At 30.1% G+C, this 25,918-nt stretch overlaps 1 protein-coding gene and 2 non-coding genes across 7 annotated transcripts in view; 2 read left to right on the forward strand and 1 right to left on the reverse strand.

The window, feature by feature from the left end:
* The first annotated feature begins 518 nt into the window (after positions 1–518).
* The window catches only part of LOC129608538 (vascular endothelial growth factor receptor kdr-like), a 54,610-nt gene continuing 29,210 nt past the window's right edge, over positions 519–25,918 (forward strand). For 4 of the 5 annotated variants that reach the window (XM_055520100.1, XM_055520101.1, XM_055520102.1 and 1 more), the window contains exons 1-2: positions 544–614; positions 2,713–3,339. The gene's annotated coding sequence lies outside the window, so the exon portion shown is untranslated. Of the gene's footprint in view, positions 615–2,712; positions 3,340–25,918 lie in introns of all 5 variants that reach the window. The other variant, XM_055520104.1, reaches the window with a different exon arrangement.
* Positions 4,365–4,492, reverse strand: Trnay-gua (transfer RNA tyrosine (anticodon GUA)). Its single transcript has 2 exons — positions 4,456–4,492; positions 4,365–4,400 (listed from the first exon to the last, which is right to left on the reverse strand). It is a non-coding gene; the product is annotated as a tRNA-Tyr (tRNA).
* On the forward strand, positions 5,443–5,553 carry Trnay-gua (transfer RNA tyrosine (anticodon GUA)). The gene is made up of 2 exons: positions 5,443–5,479; positions 5,518–5,553. It is a non-coding gene; the product is annotated as a tRNA-Tyr (tRNA).

Below are 25,918 nucleotides of genomic sequence, written 5' to 3' on the forward strand. Positions count from 1 at the left end.
AAATGCACCCAATTTGTGATATGTGAACTTTTACTTTTACAATAATTACTGTCTTCATTAACAATATTGCCTATTTAAGCACATTCCATTAATAAGTGAAACTTTGCAGTTCAATTATTCTTAATAACCATTGATTTATAATAATTTTATATTTGTATCCGGTTTCATGAACACGTATTGGAATGCTACACAATATCATAGAGTAAAAAATTTAATTCCTATATTAGTAATATTGTTAACAGCTTAAAGAACAATAATAAGGTTTGTGTCTACAACAAACAGAAGTAAAAAACTACAATAATATAAGAAAGTTTCATATTTTTGTATAACAGTTCAACTCAGTTTATTATTATTGTGTTTGTATTAAATTTTTTAAATTTATTTTTTATTATATCTACTTTACTACTTTACTTGACTTTACTAATATGTATTACTTGAAAATTTTTTGTTTCTCATTCTCCATTCTATATAAAACATTTTTTAATTAATATACCAAAACCAAACCAATTTAATTTTTTAGTTGAGTGCTTTCTTTCGTTGCGAGAAGAGCTTTTTTTAGTATTTGGAACGGTAAAAATGCGGAAAATATGTTATTTGCACATAATATTTTTAGAGTAATTCATTAAATATTAAAAAAATTAAATTGATTTTTTAATCTTTTATAAATCTTTTTTTTTAATTAAAATTGATTTTTCAATTGTTTTTTATAAAAAAAAAAATTTAAAAATAAATATAATAAAAGAATTTTAAATGAATGTTAAACAAGTTTATGTGTGGTGAATGTATGTGTGCTTGTATATAAGTGGAAGTTTTTGTAGGCTAAGAATTAGAAGTTAAGAGAAAAAAAAGAAGTAGTTTGAAAATTTTATTGAAAAAAAACGATGATTAACAATGATATTTCCGAGTAACACATTTACATCACAAATTCGGATAATTCTTGAATTATTACAGTTAACTACTAATATCCATTACACTATTTAATTTTTACTTAAATTAGATAATCACATTAAAAATTAACTAAGTTATTGTTATGACATTTCGTTATTAAAATTAAATGCTAAGCTTTACAATATTATAAAGTTTTATGAAAAATTTATAAAGGTTTTTGTTGTTGTAATTAAACATGCCTACGTATTTTATAAAATTGTAACTATATGTACAGGCACCCACGCGATATGGTCATTGTATTAAAAAAATTATTATTCCAAAAGTGAAGTAATTACTTGCCGCATTGTGAATTTTAGTTTACAGTGTAGAAGACATGAATCATTTTTATTATAAATTAAGTTGGATCTTTCACCTGTAATTGCATTGTTCTGTACTGCTTGCGTTAAGAAAAGACAATAACAATTAATAAGATATTTGGAATATGTTTTTTTTTTTCACTTGAATCAACTTGTTAATAATAAATATGAAGTGAAAATTTTTAATTTTATCGTCTCTTGTAAATATGTGTGTTCAATTTTATACCAAATAAACATTTTTACATCAAAAAATTTTATGACTTTTGGTTTTTTTAATTTATGAAGTTACGAGTACATTTTAATTACATTCATTAAATGTTGAAAAATAAAAATTACTTAACAATTCAATGCAATTTTTTATTTTTAAATTTTTTAATTACAATTAGGTATAAAATTGAATTTTCTAAATTTTTTTTTTAAAAATTTTATTTAAACTATAAAAATACTATAAACTTATTAAGAGATTGTTTTTCATAACTTTAAATTAAGTATAAATAAGCTTACTTTTAGTTAATTCATAAGCCTTCAAATTCTTTATGTATTAAAATAATTCCCGAAACAATATTAATGTTACATGGGTAGCAAAAGTTTCCAACATATCTACATACATACATGTTTAGTTTATACCTTTATTTCACCTTTAAATAAATTATTTTTATAATAGAAAAAACAAAGATTTGAAAAATCAACACAAATTTTTAATATAGCTTAGAGTAAAAAATGCATATATGTATACATGTAAATTTTTTATTTAATAAATATTTTATTTGCATTTTTGTAATATAAGTATTCAGCTATATAGCTGTTTAAATACATATTTTTATATATTAATATATTACATATTATACATGTATGTACATAAGTATAATAAACAAATCTTATAAGTATACGATCATTGATCATTTTTCAATAAGATTTTTCGGTTATACATATGTTATACAACAGAATTAACTACATAAGTTTTAAAATAATATTGGTGTGTAGTAATGAAAATTGTATACATATATATATGTATCGTTTAAATAACTATTATATAAAAGTTAATATTAACTCTCTAACAAATACAAACATGGTTACGATATTGACTTGATATTTAAGTTTTATACACATAGTTGATGTATGGAAGTTATACCTACATTATAAAATTCCAGTTTTGTATCTTATTGTAATTCTTGTTGAGAGTTACCCACCTATGCATAACATTTATTTGGCTCTCTTATGCAGGTTATAAATGATTTGAATTTTGAAATATTCATAGGTGTCTGTCCGATGTTTTATAATTTTCATTTATTATGTATCCGTGTAATTTTGAGATAATTTATAACTAATACCATGATTTATGTATGTATGTATGCATGTACATACTTTTGCATAAACTAGATATTACGAGTAACGTAAAACGTTTAAATTTTGAGTCATCATTTTAATTATTGTTTTTCTTACCATTATTTTTATTATTATTAATAAGAAGTTTTACAAAGTTTAACCTAAAATTTATATTATAAAAAATTTTAAAAGTTTACAAAGAAAATATAAAAAAAAAGTATGGTAGATACGCTTAATTAATTAAAATGTGTTTATTGTATAATCAGTTTTGAAAAGTGAATTTTAAAAGTGTTTACTGTTATATATGTGCATTATTAAATGCACGTATGTATGTATGTATGTATCTATGTATACATGAAATAAGAAATAACAAGTTTTGGTTTCACGCTAAATTGAAAAAATAAAACAAAAAAAAGCAAAATGTATGAAACCTGAATAAATTTTTCTTCTGTTATAAAAACAAAAAATGCCAACTTACTACCGATCTGCTGAATCATCATTATCGTGAAATTGTGATTGTATTAATTTTTACCTACAATTTAATTTACAATAGAAATGCATGACAGTTTTTTGCAAATCTTAAGTTAAATTGAGTGATACAAATTTTTTACTTTAATTTCTGGAATGAATTTTGAAAAAGAAAATATTCATAATTCAAACTTTTTAATGGATTTACCGTTGGAGTATTCAATTTGACGCAATTCACGTAATATTAAAAGCAGTGCAATTTTTTTATTTATGCATAGTACCCACTAAAATACGTTCTAAGGTAAGTTTATTTAATATAAAATATTTATTATAGATTTGTGTTAAACATTTTATATTTGGAAAATTAATATAGAAAATATTAAACTTAATTTATAATACATAACCAGCTGGATAACTAAATTATTCAATTATTTCTAAAACTGACAACTTAAAGGTATTTCACATCAATAAAATATTGGTGATTAATTTATAAGTACCTGAATTCTAATTTCTTATAAAGACTTGATGTCTTCATTCATACATATGTATATGTAAACTAGATACCTACATTTTAAGTTTTACAAATGTATTGTATTTAATTTATATTAAATTTTGTGGTTTTCTTAAAAACGAATTATAAGTGTTTGAAAATTTTTAAGAGTAGGATTAATAAATTGCAATCGCACCTGGTTCTAGAAACCACAATTTTTTTGTTTGATATTAGTCACAGCAGTTCCAAATTACACACCTTCATTTTAAAATATCGAAGTATAAATTATTTTCAAAATAAATACTTATTAAAAAAAAACGATCTGAATCATACAGTGAAATTTTCCATATATAGTAAAGTGGTGGGCGACTAACACCTGAATATTTGATTTATCTTGCATAAATATGTAGATTCCAAAATGATTCTTCCTATTTAACTTGATATTGCTAGTAATTTTTTATTTTGTTCTTGTATTTTATTGACAACCTATTTATTATTATTCCAGTTGCATTATGTTTATGTGGAATGGTGCAAGCATGTGCGTGATATCAGTTCAAATATATGTAGTTCTTATAAACTTTCTTGCTGCATAAAGCTTATTTTTCTTTTTGGAGTTGAATTTATATTATACTCACGTTACTTCTCAAATTAGCCAATATTCTGTTATATGTATAAGAAGTTCATTTTAGCGCAAGCACATTATCATTTTTTGAAAATATAAATAAAGATTATATTAACTATAATTTGCGTTTAACAAAAATTTACTTTAAATCAAGCTGAAATAAATATATTTTAGTATTAAAATTTTTTCGATTTTAATTTAGCAAAAAAAAATTTCCTTCGAGCCGGATTTGAACCAGCGACCTATGGATTTCTGCTACGATTACTAAATTTAATTCTCATTAATGAATTAAATATTGTATGTTACTACAGTCCACCGCTCTACCAACTGAGCTATCGAAGGTATATCACAAATTTGAATTTTTGTTTTATTATACTCACAAGAATAAATAAATTTTTGCTTTTAAAGCACAAAAAAAATATCAGTAATTCAAGAAAGTTAAAATTTCGTATTTTGTTTCACCTGATATATGTACGTCTTTTGTAGAAAAATGTTGTATTATTGTATGTACAGGGATTATCGAATGCAGTTGTTCACACAAATTCTAAGATAAAATTAGAGAGTTATATTTTCAATTTTGCACATGGAGTTTCACAAATTTAAATTGTTAATGGTTAACGAAAACAATTTTTTGTATTAAACAACATATAAAGCATGTATTTAGTATATAACGGGCTTATTATTATAGATCAATTATTCAAAGGTTTATCCAGTCAAATAAAAATACATAACCTACTTAAGTATATTAACTAATTATAAGAAATGATGCGGATCTCCGCTAGATGGCTTTATATTTTAATATAAAAAACAACTAACTTTTCTGAAAACAACTAACTTAGATAATAATTATTAGTGTTATATTTTTTTACATAAATACAAAATTTTAGCCGTCTACTGTTATACAGACATTAACAAAAGATCATAATTAGAGAAAATTTTAAATCTTTATTTCTGCAGCGCCCTTTTTTAAAAACTTACTCTCTTAATATTTTTCACGAACTAATATGGTCCCATATAATAATAAAATTGAAGGTACCTGTATGTTATGTAAGTTTATAAACGTGATATATTTCGTATAAGCATTATAAATGAAATGACGAAATATGAAATTCTTAATTTTTATGTTCGTTTCAAGACACGCACGACACGTATGTATTTTTGTTTGACTAAAAAGCTAATAATTAGTTATGATAATAAATAAACATGTTAGAAAAAATTATTTCTTTTTTGTGACGACAACATCAAAATATTTCTAATACAAATGTGATTAGTTTAGAAAATTGTAGCAACAACCTTCGATAGCTCAGTTGGTAGAGCGGTGGACTGTAGTTAAAGCCGAAGTATCAATAAAGATTTACTTTGCAGAAATCCATAGGTCGCTGGTTCAAATCCGGCTCGAAGGATAGGAATTTTTTTTTAGTTTTTAAATACGTTTAAAATGTGAATAATTAAAATTTGCGAGATACCAGAAAATAAATTTTTTAAGCTGTCTTGCAATTTTGTTAGAGCTTACGATTGATGTTGTGAAAATTACAATCCATTGCAAACCAGTATTGTTACGGCTGTGTTATAACGATGTGATGTTAATTCATAGTGTAGCTATATTATTGGACACTTAAAGGTCAAATGATTGCACAACACTAAAAAAGGAAAAAAAAAATCCCATATATCTTTAATTTATACGTTATTCATTTATGTTTATGTTAACAGTGAAAGTTTACTTTTTCTTTAACACAAAATTAAATATTGTACACTATAAACATTTTTTTCACATAAGTATCTACATAATAAAATAATGTACTTATGTATGTATTTTATGGCTAGTTTGAGGCCAAGTAAACATTCATAGTAACAGTAGCAGTCTTAATTCGAACATAATAAATTAAGATCAATTGAAAAGAATCCTAATATCGTATATAAATATTTTCATAATATTTACAAAATACAGTGCTAGTGCCTATATGCATATCTATAAAAATCTATCATCTTAAACTTTCGTATCTATATATAAGTTCTAAGTATATAAGTTCTCTACACAAATAAAAAATTTTTGATTAAAGTTATTGTAGAATGTAGACAATATTTTCAATTCAAATAAATGAGATGACACCATAGCAATAAATTTAACAATATCACTGGCGGGTGTCTTCTTAATTGAAACTAAAGATTCTCTTTTACAATTTATTTCGTATATAAAAATATATGGAATTATATATATGGAAGTATGTTTATGAATGTATTCTTCAATATAGTTTTTCATGTCAACTAAATCTACACAAAATTGACTGAAATTTCTACACTGTGTTTAAAATTTAATAGAATTTAAAAAAAAAATTTAAATGAATTTGCATTGAATAGATAGATTTAAATTATAAATTTTATTATAGTATCATAAAAAAATTACATACATATACTACATTTGTGTAATATATTAAATATTTAAGTATTTTAATTTTTATCAAATAACAGAATTTTCCAAAATAACCATATTTTAATATACAAAAAAAAACTAAATTAGATTGTGAAAGAAATCATTAAATTTAATTATGAAAAAAAAATTAATAAATTTAATCAGTTTAAATAACAAAATATCATGTTGTACTTTCAGTCAAATTCTTTTATTCAAGTAAAACCCATAAAATGTGCCCATCCTAGCATGGCTGGCAGTTGAAAATTACAAAAAATAACAATTGTAATTGTTTCTTTTTTGCTTGTTCCATCAGAAGTCATTTACAAACAGGATCCGCACTAGTAACATTTATTTCAATTATTTCGTCTAGATTAGTTTTTCGTTAAAAGTATTAGTACTTATACGATTTTTAAAACTATTAACTTTATTAGGGCGTTAAACTTTTATTAGTAAAGTTGGATCAAAACAATGTTCTGTAAACCAGCGGAAAAATTATAAAAAAGTTTTTTATTGAAACTGTTCTATTGGGTCTATAAAAATGCACATACAGATATTTCTTTTTATTATCACTTTTTAAACGCATTGACGGACGGATAGGCCTGCCAATCAGACGAACAGATGAACTAAAGAAAGTCTGCTTACAAAATAGTCGAAAACAACTGATAATGGGGTCAATTAAAACATTTTTCCTATTATTACTTTCATCGTTTAGAACAAATGTATGTTTATTCAAACAAATTGACCAGCGAACAGAAGATTTAAAGGCGAATGGACAAATATAGATTTTAGAAATTAAAGGGAACTTCTTTTTCCAACTTATAGTTCGAACAGCCAAAAGTATAAACTTTGAATTATTTTTTTGTGTGCAGCTAACCCTTTAAAAACACTTTGTTATTAAGCATGCCTCTGTTAAAAATAGAAATACTTAAAACATTAAAATTTAATTTTATTCGACACAAAAATATAGTTTACAGTATAATAATATGTTAGAGGTTAACGCCAATCCATAATTTTTTAAATCAGATTAAAAACCAGACAAAAAAGTAATACCGCTACCATCACCAATGGAATTGCTTAAGTCACGAATTCGAAATTTTTATATATTTTTTTCATTTTATTAGTAGCTTTTATCATAGTTTTCATTGTAAATATTTTGTTATCGTAATGCTACCAAAAAAAGGTTAAAGAAAGTACTTAGAACAATAAAATTTCGTTTTTATATATAATTTTTAATTCTTCGTACTTAAACGACAGTATTTTGCTTATTTTGATTTGATTATGTACATTTCCGTAGTTATAAGTCTGGCAGTTTGTCTAAAATTATTTATTCCATTCATATGTACATGTTTCAATTGTACAATGTGCAGGACTTTACATTTTTCATTAATAATAAAAGTGAAAAGTTTAAATTGAAGATTTTACAGACTAGTTTTATATAGGGCTAGAAGATTCACCGCAAAATCAGCGCACCTTTTCTGACGTATTGTAAAGTGAGAACATTTAATGTCGAAAGATGTTTTATTATATCCTAAAATTTACTAAAATACGCTTATTATTTTTCTATAGCATGTAAAAGTTTGTGCAGTGCTCTTATAACTGCAAAATATACAATTTGTTACAAATGCAGTTACGAATATATGCAATTTATTACGAAAATATACAATTTATTACGAACTTATTACGAATACAATTTGTTACGAATCAAACTTAATCAGTTGGAATATGTAATGAATCCCATCTGATTCACCCAGTCCACAGATTGGCTTACCCTTCTTATAGGAGAGCTACGGCCACACTCCCCTTAACAAATCTACGAGCTAGGACAGCCGAAGTCTCCCGAGCATATTGTGGACTTCTTCTTCCCTGCCTCCCTGCCGTTTCCTATTGCTCTAGTTACTAAGACGCTTTTTATTATTCTTTTTTTTCCCATGTCCAGTGGTAACCGAACTACTAGCAGACAGAGCCGAGTGTACAGATTTTGATGCGTCTTGAAGTTTCTCCGTCTTCACTACCGCCGTGTTTGACGTGCCTCCCCTTGTTGTCGTATCCTGATGGGTGTCTTTTGAAGCAAAGATGGATCCGATTAAAGCCGATAAAATATATTATAGCTTTTAAAATTTAATTTGGTAATAATTATTTAAAAAATCAAATGCATGTCCAAGGGGGTTGTAAAACATATTGCATGTAAACATATTACATATGATCAGACGTATTTCTATAATATAAAAGTGCATACTAAGTATATGTATTAATAAACAAATAAAGAAGATAAAAAGAATTAATACTTTTTAGCACTTTTCCAAAAAAATTAAAAAAAAAGTGCTTATTAGTTTCACTCTGTTCGTTCGTCCGTAGACAAGTTTACAAAACTTCCACACCTTTGAAGATAGAAAACTGAAATTTCATAGATCTTCACTAGAAACTTATTTTTGTGGAAGAAAATTTTGACATATCTCTAACATACCTGTAACCACTAAAAATTAGGATTTTAATTAGGAATACCATTTTTTGACTATTTTGTAACTAAACCAAAAGAATTTTTGAAATTTTACAAACACAAAAAAGGGACGGCCGAAAAGCTGTAGTGTAGTTTAGGTTAGGTAGCACGGCCCCCCAAAGGGTACACCTAGGCCACGAAGGCCCTTTGTAATGGTGTTGGATCCTCCCCCTCTCCTTCATTAGAACCAGCCCGAGTTCCTCAGAAACCGGCCAAGGTCCCTAGTATTTACATTCGCTAGTTCCGTAGCTCGCCCAAAAAATTGGGAGCCGACACCGCCTGTGGGTCACCGTTTCCTCCTCCTCCTCGTCACAGCAGCTCCTGCAGAGATCGTTTGCGGGGCGGCCCATCCTCCTGGCATGATCGCCAATCAGACAGTGTCAAATTAAAACCCCTATGAGCGCGCCAATATCCTCCTGCCGGAGAGATATCAGACCCCTTATGCGACGCAAGTCTAGCTTTGGTCACAACTTCCTTGCCGAGTTACACGTAGTTCTATTCGCCAATCTGAGATAGGTACGTTCCACCGTTGCGCTGCGTAGCAGCACCCTAAAAGTGCTTAGAGGCATGCCCAGGTTCTCCTTTCCAGGTAGAATTCCGAGGGTCGTTTCATGTCTCGCAAGCTCATCCGCCTTCATTCCCCGAAATCCCACTGTGTCCGGCAACACAAACCAAGTTTAACTCGAACTGCCCCGCCATCTCTTTAAGAAACAACCTACAATATAGGACCCTTATCGCGACCTTATCCCCTATGAGCGCGCCAATATGCTCCTGCCGGAGAGATATCAGACCCCTTTTGCGACGCTAGTCTAGCTTTGGTCACAACATCTTTGCCGAGTTACACGTAGTTCTATTCGCTCATCTGAGATGGGTACGTTCCACCGTTGCGCTGCGTAGCAGCACCCTGTGAGTGCTTAGAGGCATGCCCAGGTTCTCCTTTCCAGATAGAATTCCGAGGGTCGTTCCATGTGTCGCAAGCTCATCCGCCTTCATTCTCCGAAATCGCACTGTGTCCGGCAACTCAAACCAAGTTTAACTTGAACTGCCCCGCCATCTTGTTAAGAGACAACCTACAATATAGGACCGTTCTTCACGTAGAAGTCTCCGACTTCAGCGCGCTTATCGCGACCTTATCCGTGAAGATGCTAACACTGTCCACGGACACCACATGCTCGTCAAATCACCGCAGAGCTTCTCCAATTGCAACCACCACTGCGTGAAAAACACTGTAGTGGTCCGGCAGGCGGAAAGGGAGCTCAACTCCCAATTGCTCGGAGTAAACGCGCCCACCCACCCTTCCGTCAAGTTTGGATCCATCCGTGTAGAAATGAATGGAGCCATTCCCGTCTGCGTCCCGCCAGCTTTGCCTCGGCAGGACGGATGCCACGAAATTCCAAACGAATGAAAGCACGGGAGGAACCGAATCAATTGCCAGAGTTGGTCGTCCAGTTCGAAACGAGGTTAAGAGCCCTCTGTATCAGTCCATTTAGAGAGTTAAGGTGCTTCCCAGATACGGCCACTGCCAAGTCATCTGCTTAGCCGACCACAGTAGGCGTTGCTCCTTATGTATGCGTCTATCAATTTTTCCAATATTTTTAGTAGAAACGATGCTAGACTAATTGGTCTAAAATCTTTTAGGCATCTGTGAGAGCTCAACCCTGGCAATATTCCACGATTTTGGAATTTACAAACTAGAATTCTATATAACGATGGTCAGAAAAGGAATGATCTTCCTACACTTTCCAATTCCTGATCAAAGCAGCAAAAACGTTTGAGGCAAGAATTATATCTAGGCAAGAATTATATCAACCTCTCGCCGATTTTTAGTAATAAAAGTGGGCTCTGAGCCTCCATTACATAACGAAAGGTTAGTACTCAAAATAAATTGATCACATGATGCGCATTGGTATCGCTCCCAATAATGAGGTCGGTTCGGAGAGACTGGGCCTTCTACACCATGCCCTTCAAATTCTCGGGCTGAAGCTCCCCTTGGAAGTTGAAGGGCAAGTATACTGACGCTCACCAAGAGATACTGCCACCAGCTTCAAGACTGACTATAGCGCAATCTTCATTGCTGCAAAGAGGTAATAGAAAAGCATTTATGTTACTGTTAATAAGTATGCATGATCCTACCTTTGAGCTGCCGTCACTATAAAACAGCTTGTATCCTGCCGTCCTCAGCCAGTATCCTGCTATACAGGGCTCCTGGACCAGGACTATATCTTTTTCGCCCCTTTGCAAGCGGAGAAGAAACGCAGCATTATTGCTTTCGTTAACCTCCACCAGTGTCGTATCTGCATTGCAGGTACAAGTCCAACAAGGCCTCCTCCAGATTCGGATGCATTACGTCATCGTCTATCAGTCCCGCTTCACCCAGCATTTCTGCTTCTGATGAGAGCGGAAACTGACAAGACGACCTCTACGGAACCTTATTGGCGAGGTCGATGACCGATGGTACACCTTTGGGATGCTCTCGTCGATCACTCTGTTTCTGGGCTCCTTCCACCTTCGTGCCTATTTTATACACTTTAAGGGTTATATAGGAGAACCTATAATTAAGGACGAATCCCTGCCTCTCCAGAGGTGCTAAAGATTCTTTATTTATTATTATAAGGGCCTGCCGATAGTCGCCAGTTGGCTGTTGGCAAGTTGGGATTGCGCAATCTAATTATCTCCAGGATGGTATCAGTATTCGACGGCTCAGCTGGAATCCCACGGTTTGCTTGGGATTTGGTCTTTCGCAACGACCGCAAGTGTAGCCCCGGGTCAAACCTCCCTTACTCCTGGTATCACCTTTTTATACAGGTCTAGGGACTTGCCGCCAGCACAGGCCACAAGTTTGACAAATCCCTTAATAGAGATCCTGCCATCTTCTTGCGCCTGGTCAACTACAGCGACAACAAAATGTCTGTTCACTATATATCTCACTAAAAGGCCTCGTAGTGGGTGCGCTCAAGGATCTGCTTAGTGGCCTTGGCTTCTCAATATCCCGAGGTGGTTCCTCTGTGGAGCACTGTCGTTTTATTGCCACCTCCCAGTATGTGGATTTTTCATCTTCAGACCTGTCTTTTTTCGTAATCCGGCCGACTCTTTCCAGTTTCCTGAATGCAGACCGGCGTTACGTGATGGCAACAAATTTTTTGCATATCGAGTTTTCGGTGGGAACGTACTTCTCCATGGTAGGGAAGTGTTAATAAACAACCAATATTTTTAGCAACCTGTCAGTCTGTCGATCTGTCTGTGTGTGCACGCGTGTATATCAAGTTCTGCTAAACCGATTTTGATGAAATTTTATATGTAAGTTTATTTCGACTATGGCACGGATTGATCAACTTTTGGAATATATCAGGAACTGCACTTTTTAGCGGGCCTGTTTTACATTTTTGACCATTTTGAAGAAAATATTTGATTACTTGAAACCGATTTACTTGAAATTTCATATGTAAGCTTCACTCGACCGTCCGCGAAACTTCCCAACTTTTGGAAGAAATCAGGTGTCAGCAACTAGAGGTTTACTACGGGCCAAATATACATTTTTGCGTATATAAAGAGAAATAATCAACCGATTTCATTGAAATTTAATATTTAAATTCTTATTATTGAAACAATGAACATATAAATTTTTTGGAAAGATCAGGTTTCGAAATCTGATCTGCGGGCCGATTTTACATTTTTCACCATATCTACGGAACGAATTGATGGAATTTCTTGAAATTTGATTTTTGAGTTCTGGTTGTTACCGAAACTAACTGGCGAGAATTTCAGGAAATTCGAGTAGCACAAAGCGAAACTCTTGTAAGAGCCAAATTTACATTTTTTAGGTATGTTAACTATAAGCTTACTAATGTCCTAAAAACTGGGAGAAGTATTTAACAGACATTTTTATAATATTCTGTAGCACTTTCACTTAACAAGACAATACACATTGCGGTCGGTTATGTGCTGACCACATTAGATTTTTTGTATTATGAAAGTTTAATAATGAAATATTGAAATAATAAAATGTGAGTAGTAATTTATATCTAAAAATTTTACAGCTTTTAAGGGAAACTTATTTACCTATTGTTTATTTGAGAAAATCTATGTATTTTAAAAAATTATGTAATGAGTTGTAAAAATTTTTAGCTAATTTGCAAAACAGCATTAATTAAGTAACAAGCTTATTTTATTTCATAGTAACAATATAATATAAAAATTCAATTTCAGACAAAGAATTCTATAAAGCTTTCATAATAAAATACAAAGAACTTTCTAGATATTTTTTTTACAATCTATAAATACAAAATCTAGTAGTTTCAATTGAAATCCAACTCTTGTTCAAATCTATTTGCTTAAATTCAGTATCTGAATTTATGGCTGTTCAGTATTGTGTATTTATGTTCACTAATGTACTTACTTATGCATATGTGTGAGTTATTGAATACTTTTTAATATATATGTAGCTCAGCGGTCTTACAAAATTTTTTTTAATAATCTTAAATCTTTTTTATACAATATAGCTTCGGTGTCGCATTTGTATTTGTAATTTCAAATTACAATAAAAATCATTCAAAAGCTACAACATAACATCATTAGTAGTTCTGTCTGATGTCACGAAGAAAATAAAAATAAATTTAATTATTAAAAAAAAAGAGGAAAATAAGAAAAAAAAGCCCGGATGAAGATACTAATTGGTTGATTTGTTAGTATTTCATTTAGAATTGTAAAACATTATAATGTCTTTCCGTATGTATATGTGAACATTTATAAATTACTTCTAATCTTTACTTCATAGGTAATCCAATACACAATACACAATATGTGTTTACAAGCGGGAATGCGTGTTTACGAGTATGTAACAAATTTAATTTCCCTTTTCTGGTTTTATTAAATTTTAATGTTTTATAAAAGTATTTTCAACTAATTTGCAATTGAATTAGTGCTACGACTGAATGGCACTAACTTATATATACGTATGTTATTGCAATCAGATTTTATGTTTGATTAGTTTGTTAAGGTAAAAAGTAACTTCAATGTCTTTCCGTTTATAAAGTCTCCTGCCAGAGTTATCACTTTACGAAGCTTTAGTAAGTTGTCATATCATCTTCTTTATAAAAAAAAACTACCTGCATACGAATTCCAGCCCATCCTACAGCGGTCAGTAAAAAAACAATCGGAAGCTCGGTATTTCCCTTTCTGCACTAAAATTACTTATCTTTTGGAGTATAATTTCTTCAACGGAGCTAGCCAAAAATGTTCTCTGACTGCATAAATCGCACCGATTCAACAAAAGACCTTCAGGACTATCTCATCTTTTTAAAAGAAGACCTCGGCCTCATTTCTAAAATTGTAATTTAGCGTCGGTTTACTTTCTTAGCAATAATATTTGCAAATAAATTAATTGCTTTGTGCTCTTGGTCAAATACATCTTATATCAAACTATTAGGTAACTCACAAAACTACAACAAATAGTTATATATTGCAAATGTAAAGTCATTTAATATAATGTAAATTGTTATGTACAAACACATACAATGTAGAAAAACAAACTTTAAGTACCGATATCAAAAAGTAAATGAAAAAAATAAATTATGATTTTAAACATCTGGAACATGCTAATAGGTTATTTTTTAGTATTAATTCATTGAATGAAAACAATACAACTATGATTTTTCGTTTAGTAACCCACATACTAATTATTATATCTTTCTCTTTTTTAAAAATGTTTTAAAATGGGTCAAATTTACGCATAGTATTTTAGATTTATTTTGTTTATTTATATTGTTGTGCACCGTTTTGTTCTACCTTAATTAACTCATATCGCCAAAAAATGGAGCTAATTAATAAAATTATTGATTAATTATAATTTACCAGTAATTAAAGATATTAAAGAAAATATTATATTATATGTAAATAAGGTTAAGGCAATTCTCATAAAGTATCCATACAATATTTCACTTATTAAACAGAATCGTTGAACATTAAAGCATACTTATAGTGCCTCAATTTACGTAACCAATTTTATGGTATTATATTCTTTTTATATAGGAATTTTATAAGATTACCCAAATTTACTGGAGCTACATAAATTATTTTACTAAGGAAAAATTGGAAAATTAAAAGCAGGAAGTGAATTTATTTTGTAACCTACTTTAAAAAGTTTGTGTTTTTTTAAAATTAACTCTAATCCTTTAGCATTACAAGGTAATTTTTTTTACTTTTATAAAAACATATTTAATCAGAAAAGTGTGGTATAAAAAAAAAAAACATTTTTATTAAAAGAAACCTTAGGTACTATAAATTTCTTTTTTATAATTTTGCAAATGAATCTTGTATTTTTTTAAATATATACCTTATATTGATACCCATATAATTAATTTTATTCGGAGTTGAAATTCTTTTCTCAGTCAGGGTCTTAACATATGCCGCTGATACTGTACATGTTAAAAATTAATATTATAACCCGACAATTTTTGCATTGAATCGATGTACATATAAAAACGTTAGCTGTTCGTGTTACGAAATTATGTATTGTAGGTACATAAACAGTTTAATAATCTACATTAAGATTTGAATTATAACATATCGATCAAGAGCATAATCGTCAAAAATACTATAAATGGAATATTAAAACTTCACCATACAACAATAACCGGCTAAAGTCTGAAATCTTGAAAATTTATTTAAGCTAATTACCATGATAGTTTATTTAACTAACTATTATAATGTTAAAATTTCAAAAATTTACCTTGTTTATAGGATCGCTGACCTCTGCTGCAACTACATATATAATGCCATATAATTTGTGTAAAACATTTGCTATTCCTGCAACGATTTCATGTACTCACGTAAGACGTTACCAGGTAAAAGTGGTTGATAATGTTGCATGTAAATATACTCAACATAAACGCATATGAATAATTGTATACTAATTTTACTGGTTAAAAATTCATCATAGATTAACGTTGTCTGTTTTCAACAGTTTTTTTTAATCCGGATCTTAATCATTTGTAGTTGTACAATGACAATTTCAAAATGGAAATGGAATGAAAAACATTCATCCCTTAATGCACTTATTGTAATGGGTTACAATTCGTTTACCTTTATATCTAAAAAAATTCGATATTTTAAAGAGTATAAGAAAAAGCACGATACTGAAAAAAAAATTTGTAAAAAGCAAAAAAAGTGGTAAAACAATTGGTATCTTACTATGTACATTTCGTTAAAATTATTTATGGATGATAGAATTAAATCTTTAATTTGATTAAAAAATCCGATATATGTTTATAATGATTTTATGATTTATAATTTGATATTTCATGCGATACGAATAGGACAGATAAGCGCAAGCGCATATAATTTTCGCGATATTATCTGCAAAATTCAAATACATTCTGAAAATGTGACTGCTACTCGTACATCTTCTTAGCAAGCAGATTAAAATGAGCTTTTCTAAAAACTAACTGAATTGAGAATTTTCGCGATATTATCTGCAAAATTCAAATACATTCTGAAAATGTGACTGCTACTCGTACATCTTTTTAGCAAGCAGATTAAAATGAGCTTTTCTAAAAACTAACTGAATTGAGAATTTTCGCGATATTATCTGCAAAATTCAAATACATTCTGAAAATGTGACTGCTACTCGTACATCTTCTTAGCAAGCAGATTAAAATGAGCTTTTCTAAAAACTAAATTAGGCAATTAGTCCCAGAATAGCACTGTGGCTATATACGGCCCTTGCTAGGCCCATCGTCACCTATGCGTCGATTGTATGGTGCCGCAAGGCTCAGCAGGCGGGTGGGCCAAGCTGGAAAAGCTACAGAGGCTGGCCTGCCTGGGAGTGACCGGGGCAATGCTCACGGCTCCCACCGCTGCATTGGAGGTGATGATCGGATTGCCGCCACTGCACCTCCATATATTGAAGGAAGCTCGGCTAGTGACTTACCGACTTCTCTCTGGCGAGGACGGCGCAGGGCTAAAGTTGGCCCACAGAACTCACAGACTTCATTGAGAGCGATCCGATTCTAAGAATAACCATGTCGGATACCTGTCTGCCGCGGTACAACTTCGACCACAGGTACAGGGTTCTGTTTCCCGATTGATGGACGTGGGATCGGGATGGTCCGGTACTTAGGTCGGGTTCGAGCGTGTGGTATGCGGACGGGTTCAAAACGGAGTCGGATGTGGGTTCGGACGTATACGGTATCCGCCCGGACACGCGTGTATATGCAACCCTTGACCCGTATTGCACAGTGTTCCAGGCCGAAATACATGCAATAGAGATCTGTCTGAGAATCAATTTGGAAAGGGGGTATAGAAACCGCACCATCTATGTGTTCTCAGACAGTAGGGCTGCACTGCCGGCGCTTCGTTCAGCTCAGGTTGCATTCAAGCTGATCTGGAGCTGCCTTGCTGCACTTATGGAATTGGAATCGGAGAACAGAGTGACGCTCATTTGGATGCCGGGCCATAGTGGCCATGCGGGCAACGAAGTTGCCGATGAGCTGGCGCGGAGGGGATCTGGGGCTGACTTTGTGCAGCCGCCGCGGGGGCCAGACTTGCCTGCCTGCTCGCGGCGGAATACGGCCGTCACTGGCGGGACACGAAAGGGTGCCGTCATGCGAAAGTGTTTCTTTCGACGTGCTCCAGCGGATTCACCGCGAAGTTGCTGGGGATGAGCAGGAGTCGGGTTGCACTATTGCGAATTTCTTCACGGGGCACTGCCCAGTGAATTATCACCTGCATAGGCTGGGGAAGTCGGGCTCCCCCCAGTGAGGATATTGTGGGGGTGGCGATGAGACCGCCGTGCACATTCTCTGCGACTGTCCGGCACTGGCTGTTCGGCGCCGCAATTGTCTTGGACATGGATCCCTAAGTGTTCGGGAACTGTTGTCCAACTCCCTTAGGGATATCTCCGGCTTTGTGATTGGGACGGGGATATTATAGACGGGAGAGTGGGGGGGCTACAATAAGGCAAAAATGGCTGCGGTGGCTTGGGGGGTTACTCCTGTCCCACTCGGTTCCCTTAGAATGTACGAATCTACTTCAATTATAAATACGTACCTATGTATAATTTGCAGAATATCAACACTAGTACATACGATATAATACGGAATTTTATGCAATTAGTTTTCTTTTCATATTGTTCTTCAATGTTATAAAAGAAACTCCCATTGAGCAACATTTAATTATAATTTCTTGAAAATGTGTAATACTTAGTTTATTGCTTTTTATTATTATAATATGCTTTCCACATTATGGTGTCATATAAGGGGACATATTCGTCGAAGTGCAATATAATTTTAATAATTTCCCTTTTATTGAAAAATTTTCAACTTAAAACTAGAACACTCATCGAACATAAATTTTATATACAATAATAAATAATAAATTATATAATAGCATTATGAATCCTATTTATGTAGTAGGTATTTGAACACACAATAAAAATGAAATTGGTCATTATACTTTAATTAAGAGAAATTTAATTTTACTTTAATTCTTTTTTTATAATCGTAATTAGCATATTTTATAACAAAAGACCACTTACAATTGTGCTTCCATAAATTTTTCTTTTAACAATCTTTCCAGTGTTTTTTTTTCCGAAAACTTACATACATCTACGTCACATTGTACATAACGGTAGAGTAAAAGTCAAGGTTGACATTAAATATACTGACTAAAATCCAATACATGTAAGTATGTATTTAAGTACTGCGGGAGTAATAATCAAAAAACATTGTAAATTCAGCTGTTTTCTTAAAAAAAATAGAAATAAAATAATTTTGTGTGATATGTTTAATAGCTATAACAGCTATATTTAAGCAGTGCCGTAACAATATTAGTATAAAATTAAAAAAGTATGGAAAGCTTAATTGAAGTTTTGTTGTACGAAATTAGTGGAAATTGTCAAAAAAAATGAAATTAAAAAAAATTTCCTTACCTCAATAATTCTCAACTGCATGCGACATTTGATTCAATTCTTATCGAATTGTGTTATTGAATTGTATATATATGTATATATGATATCTATGAAATGTTTACACAATTTTTATATTGAATTACTATATAATGATTGGCAATTGGATTCCTAGATCACACATTTGTTGGCTATTAGCCAATTTACAAGAGCAGAAACAAATTAAAAATATATTTATTAAATTCAATTAAATACATAGAAAAATACTTAGAAATTTTTAAATCATTAATAATTACTTAATTGCGTTTCGAAAATGTTATTTCGAAAATAAAACCAAAAAATTTCATATAATATTTAAACAAATTCTAGAACGAGAAATTTTAACATACCTATCCAAGGGTAAATACATACAGCTGATTTCATAAATATAATGTCAACACCAAAATTTGAAATTTGTTAAAAGGTGTTGCTCAAGTATATAAAAATAATGACCAGGCTTGGTACTGCTTTGTAAAAGCAAAAAAGGCAATTATGTACTTCAAAAAAAATGAAACAAAATTAATAACAGTTCACTTTTCACGAGGAAAGTCTTGCTATAAAGCTTGAATCAATGGGTAAATACCGCCCCGAGAAGTTGCAGAATTAATTGTAAATTATCCTCTCTTATTTATCGCCTAATTTAGATTTTAAAGTCTATTAAGTATTAACAAATCATTTTAACACTCAACAGAAGGAAATATGTATATTAGAATTAAATATTTGATCTTAATAATTTGATTTATTAAGAGATAAGTTTAAGAGTTAGAAGTCGGTCCCATATATGAAGTGAACAAACTCAAAAAATTAAAATTACTAAATATGAAAAATTACTAAATATGTAAGATCTAACACGACGAAGATTCTTTTTATTTTTTTTCTCAAAGCTACTAACATATAAATATACCTGAAAATATACTGCGCCTTAGAATCTGAACTGAATAGTCGCCGACCTAAAAAATTCTTCGACAAACTTGACTTTTTCTATTAATCAATCTGTAAAGCTTTATATTAAACCATGGAAACCCACTATATTACCACATAAATCTAAACAAAGTGATTATATAAATTATCATTAACAGTTATTTTAATGTTAAAAATTTCGTTTATTAAGTGTATGATGAAATTAATTATGGAAAGTTGTAATTAGTCTCAAACTACATTTGCTATTGTAGCATATGACTTAAAAATTTTTTGTAGCTATAAAAAAAATAAAGTTCTGTAAATTAATGTAGAATAATTATGATGATGTTATTATAATTATGAGCATAAATGGCGTTGATATAACAATAAAATGACTTAATTAAATTATTTTATAACATTTCATAAATTATAAAAAATTAATAAAAATTACCAAACATACACCATATTTATTTAGACAAAACACTTCATAAAATATACTTTTCATATATGTTAGAAAATAGTTTTTATGTAAAGTGAGAAAATTGCAGAATTATAAATTTCTTAGCGGCGATGAGATGAGGTTATTTTATTATAAACTTTAAATTAGCATTGTATAAGCATTACACATATGCAAGTGCTAACTTAATTTCGTTAACGCTAACACATACTACATTACATATATATATATATATGTTTGTCAAATAATTGTATTTGTGGTGTGATTCTGTGGTTTTGTAGCGGGCAAGTTTCTCAATATTCAGGTTTCTCGAATACAATTTCTTAAATTTTTCTATCTCACGGGCAGACAAACAGATTGAAATTAATAAGAAGATTTGCTAGCAAATTGCTAAAAAGGATACATTATATATGTGTATATCTTTCACAGTATCATCGTTTGTTTTGCCGTGACCTCCAAGACGCAGTATAAAAAGGTTTATTACATTTTAAATACCGTCTAAAAACAGTTTTATAACAACGAAAAGGTTTTGAAACGGCTGCATCATATGATAAAAAAATTTCAAATTTTTTCGCTTTTGTTTTAAGTTTCTTTTTGGGTCTTCGATGCAATTTAGAATAGTTTGCAATGTCAAGAGCTTTTAATATACATTTTCGAATATTATACATTGCAAATTTATGTTTTCGAATTCACAGTTACTTATCAATAGTGTCCGTGTCATATAAACATATATTTATGTACATGTTATCGCCATGCGTGCGTGTAATAAAAGAGTCAAACATTTGTTATTCTTTTCTACTTTTCTACATTATTTTTGCGAGAGTTGTATAGTAAGTAAATATTAACCGACCGCATTGTACACAATAAGGTAATGTTATAACACCAAATTTTGGATGTCGAGTTTTGAGTGTGAACATACTTTTTCATAGCAGAGATAAGCAGAAATAAACCATTTTTAGGGAGATGCCAGTCTGTCGGTCTGTGTGTGTACGCGTGTTCAGCTCAAGTTCAGCTGAACCGATTTTGATAAAATTTTATACGTATACGTATGTGAGTTTATTTTGGCTATGGATATAATCAACCAATTTCCTTTAAATTTAATATTTAAATGTGGGGTATTAAAACAATGAATCTGTAAATTTTGTTGAAAGATCAAGGCTCGGAAATCGAACTGGAGGCCGATTTTAAATTTTTTTACCATCTAAAGGATGGATTGATGGAATTTCTTGAAATTTGATATTTGAGTTGTGATTGTTACCGAAGCTAACTGGTGAACTTTACACGGAATTCGGGTGGCCAAATTCTACTAAGAGCCAAATTTACATTTTTTGAAATATGTTATAGCTCAAAGCTTGCTGACTTCTTTAAAATTGAAAGGACATTTTCACAATCTTCTGTAACAGTTTCACTAAACCAGGAAATATACATTGCGGTCGGTTATGTTCTGGCCACATCAGGTTTTTCTTTTATGAAATTTCTATTTAAGTATCTTCTAATTACATAACGTGTGTTTATTGTAAAGGAGTATGTATAACTAACAGCAATATATCAAAAACCCAAATTAATATCATCTTGTGTATTTAAGGAATAAAAAAATAGAAAAAAGTTATTTTGTCACTTATTTATTTTTTTGCTTTTATTTTACGGTTTATTTTTCCTTTAATAATACCAGTTGCGTCAAAGTATGCGTGCCTTATCGGTATTTAAATGTAATACTTTAAGTAATTTATGTATGTATGTGTTTAAAAGGGCTTTAAAAAATTACTTACCGTTATTTTATAGCCCTTTCTTATAGCTTTTATTATTATTATTTTTATTATTATCCTCCTTTTTTATACGCAGTGAACATCATGTCATGTCATTGTTAATAGGATGGTGACATATATTTATAGTCTCGTACTAAATTATGGATCCTAGAAATGATAGCAAGTATATGTAGAAGCATATACATAAAAAGTAGTAATGTATGTAAATGTCTGTATAGACGTAGATATTATAATTTTGTCGAATTAAAATTTAATAAGAATTAGAAGAATTTTTTTTTAATACTTTCTAAATTAGCCTTAAACACATAGCAAACCGCTCCTTAAAAAATTCGCACACAAATAAATATTAAATACTGTATACATTTTTATATGTCCATATGTACGTAATAATTTATTAATTTAAATTATATATTTTTGCTTAATGTTATATAAATAATAAGTATGCAAACAAAATTTGCCTAATTTTATTATTTATTTTACATTTGTATTATACAATTATAAATCATAACATTTAAACGTGTAAATAAAAGAATAGTTTTGGGGTTGGAATTAGATTTCCAGAGGCATCAGATGAATATACTGTCTGTTCACGCTATACTGTAATTTCAAAATTATTGCTGATATTAAAATTTTAATTAAAAAATTTACAATAATTATTATATATGCATGTGACTGAATACATTATGTCACAATATTTTATAAGAATTCAAATAACAATAATTTAAATTCTTACGAAAAATTCAATATCAAACTTCAAATAACAAAATATGCGAAATTTAAGTTTTAACTTTTTAACAAATGCATACACATATATTTTGCATTTATACACTTATATAGCACTATCAAAAGCTTATTTTCTTATCTGATTGTTTTATCTAATATTATCTACATACCTACCCTGTATGAACACATGTATTTTACCTATCTGAAACACATTTAATATTTTTTTTATCATTTATTAATATATTCGTGTGCATGTGTGTTTATATATATAGCTTAATATAATATTTATCTTTTGATATTTGATTATATGACAAGCATATCTCTTAGTCAAACTTAACCTAGTTATTCCTATAAAATAGGATGTTAATAATTGGTTCAATAAATTCATACGTCATTTTGAAAAAGTTTTGGGAGAATTTTAATCATTCTGAAATTATTCATAATTAAATTGGTATAATTGATTAATAATGAGAATATGTATATTGTATTGTAAATTGTACAAATACATGTACAATACGTAATTTCCTTTGAAACATAAGTTTCTGATATACTTATGTATGAGAATAAAAAACCAGCATTTTCCAGACTAGTAAAATGATTCATAAGTATACCTAGTGACACTTCCATAATAAAATTTACAACCGTATATATTTTTTTATACCCGTACGAACGTATGTTCGAAGGGTATACTAAATTTGCCTTACCGTTTGTAACGCTAAGAAATAACGGTGTTAGATATAGACTCAAGTATATGTTTTTGATCAGCGTCAAATTCTGAGTTGATTTAGCTTTGTCTGTCCGTCCGTCCGTCCGTCCGTCCGTCCGTCCGTCCGTCCGAACGATAACTCAAAAACTAATTGAGCTAAGTTCACCAAATTTTCATAAATGATCAATTGTAGTAAGTGCCAGAACCCTATTTAAATTGGACATGATCGGGGTACCGGTTCGGGTAGCTGCCATACAACTTCAAAATTTATTTGGCTATATCTCAGAAACTATAAAAGCTATGGTATTGAAATTTCACACAAACGAATATATTAGTAGGGCCAATATGCCCCATAAAAGTCGTTGAAATTACTTGGCTCCTTCTGGTACCTGCCATACAACTTCAAAAGTTATTTGGCTATATCTCAGAAACTATAAAAGCTGTGATATTGAGATTTCACACAAGTGAATATATTAGTAGGGCTGATGTGTCTGGTAAAAGCCGTTGAAATTACTTGGCTCCTTCTGGTACCTGCCATACAACTTCAAAAGTTATTTGACTATATCTCAGAAACTATAAAAGCTGTGATATTGAGATTTCACACAAGTGAGTATATTAACAGGGCCGATGTGCTTGATAAAATGCGCTAAAATTTCTTGGCTCTTTCTGGTAGCTGCCATACAACATCAATAGTAGTTTGGCACAACCAGTATTTTGAATAACACATAATACTGAAATTTTGCATAAATTAATATGGTAATACGGCAACTTAAAGTCATAGTCTGCCCCATAGTTAGTTATGGCACATTAGTTATTCGCACATAGGATAACAAATTCGTACGGGTATCACAGAGTTGACAAGGTCAACTCTATTTTTTTTCTCGTTTTAAACACGGTTTTAAATGGTAGAATTTCAAGTTTATAATTTCAATATACAAGACTATAGCTTGAAATTCTAAAATTTTAACATTTAATTTTTGAAATAGTAAATACTTTAATCATTTTAAATGTCGAGACAATTTTGGTTTTTCATTTAATAAACTCCACATAATTATTTAAATATTCAAAGTAAATTTCTAATAAAGTGCTTTTGCACTCGATTTCCTGTATTATGTATTTAATTTTTTTCAAGTATTATTGCCATATCTATATACAAAATTTAGTTCCTAAGAAACTAAATTATTTAAAAAGAAATTTTGTTTATTACTTGTTTTGGGATTTACCAATAATTTTTACTCTACATTAGCATATTAGCGAAAATTTTTAAGAAAAACTAAAATATTCAACAACAAAGCACACTAATTATATCAAAAAGTTTTTCGCAAAATTCATTAGCATATTTACTCGTATTATACACCCATAAAAATAATTTCAGGTATTCTTTTATACTTTTTATACTTTGTAAACTTTTTTTTTCCTAAAAAGAACTCAAATTATGTTTTCGTCTGTGTTATACGTTACAAATTTTTCATTCACTTTCATTTTAGTTTGAAGCAAAATCCATCTAACGTAAGTTTGGTAGACAAATTCTATAATAATATGCAAATATTCCCAAATATTTTTAATTTTGCAAAATACAAATTTATGCCAAGTTTTCAATGAACTTAAGTAGAGTGTTTTCTAAAATAAAAATAAAAACATTCCAAGAAAAAATTAATGACGCAAACAATCTATTTGCAGATTACTTTGAATTCATACAAATTGATAAAATATTTGAAATAATTTATTAATTTTTTTTTCAATTCTTAAAATAAATTTAAAATAAAATTCACTATGAGTTTGATCAATAATTATTATTTGATAAGTTCTTGACATACATTTGATTAATCATTCACACACAGTATTCTTCTTATAAGAAAGTATGTACACATTAATTTAATCTAAACGTAAATGTTCATATTTACCGTTAAAGGTAAAATTATATAAAATATTTTATGAATAGCAAGAGCATTATTTTTTTTGATACTTTAACAAAAAGTACAAAATTTTTCTTCACAATAATTCTTTATTACACAGTCGAACATTGCCCATTTGAAAGCCATTTGTACGTATACATGTGCGGACTTATGTGTATATTTATACACAGCATGAAATTCTGAATATTATGTATAAATATTGAGAACACCATTCACTCAACTATTATTTATTTACTTCTACTATTTGAAGATAAATAAATATATGTATATATACGGCGAGGGATAAGTATTTCAATTTATAACAGTCAATAAATTTACCTAAACATTTCAGTTTACATATCATAAAACATGAATTCACTTAAAGAATGCCACTATTTATTAATGTAAGTAGCATGTTTAATGCAATAATATGCAGCTAATGTGGTTAAAATATCAAAATTAAAAATAAACAAA

This window comes from Condylostylus longicornis, unplaced genomic scaffold (assembly GCF_029603195.1).
Source record: "Condylostylus longicornis isolate FDR11 unplaced genomic scaffold, ASM2960319v2 ptg000031l, whole genome shotgun sequence".
Lineage (NCBI taxonomy): Eukaryota > Metazoa > Arthropoda > Insecta > Diptera > Dolichopodidae > Condylostylus > Condylostylus longicornis.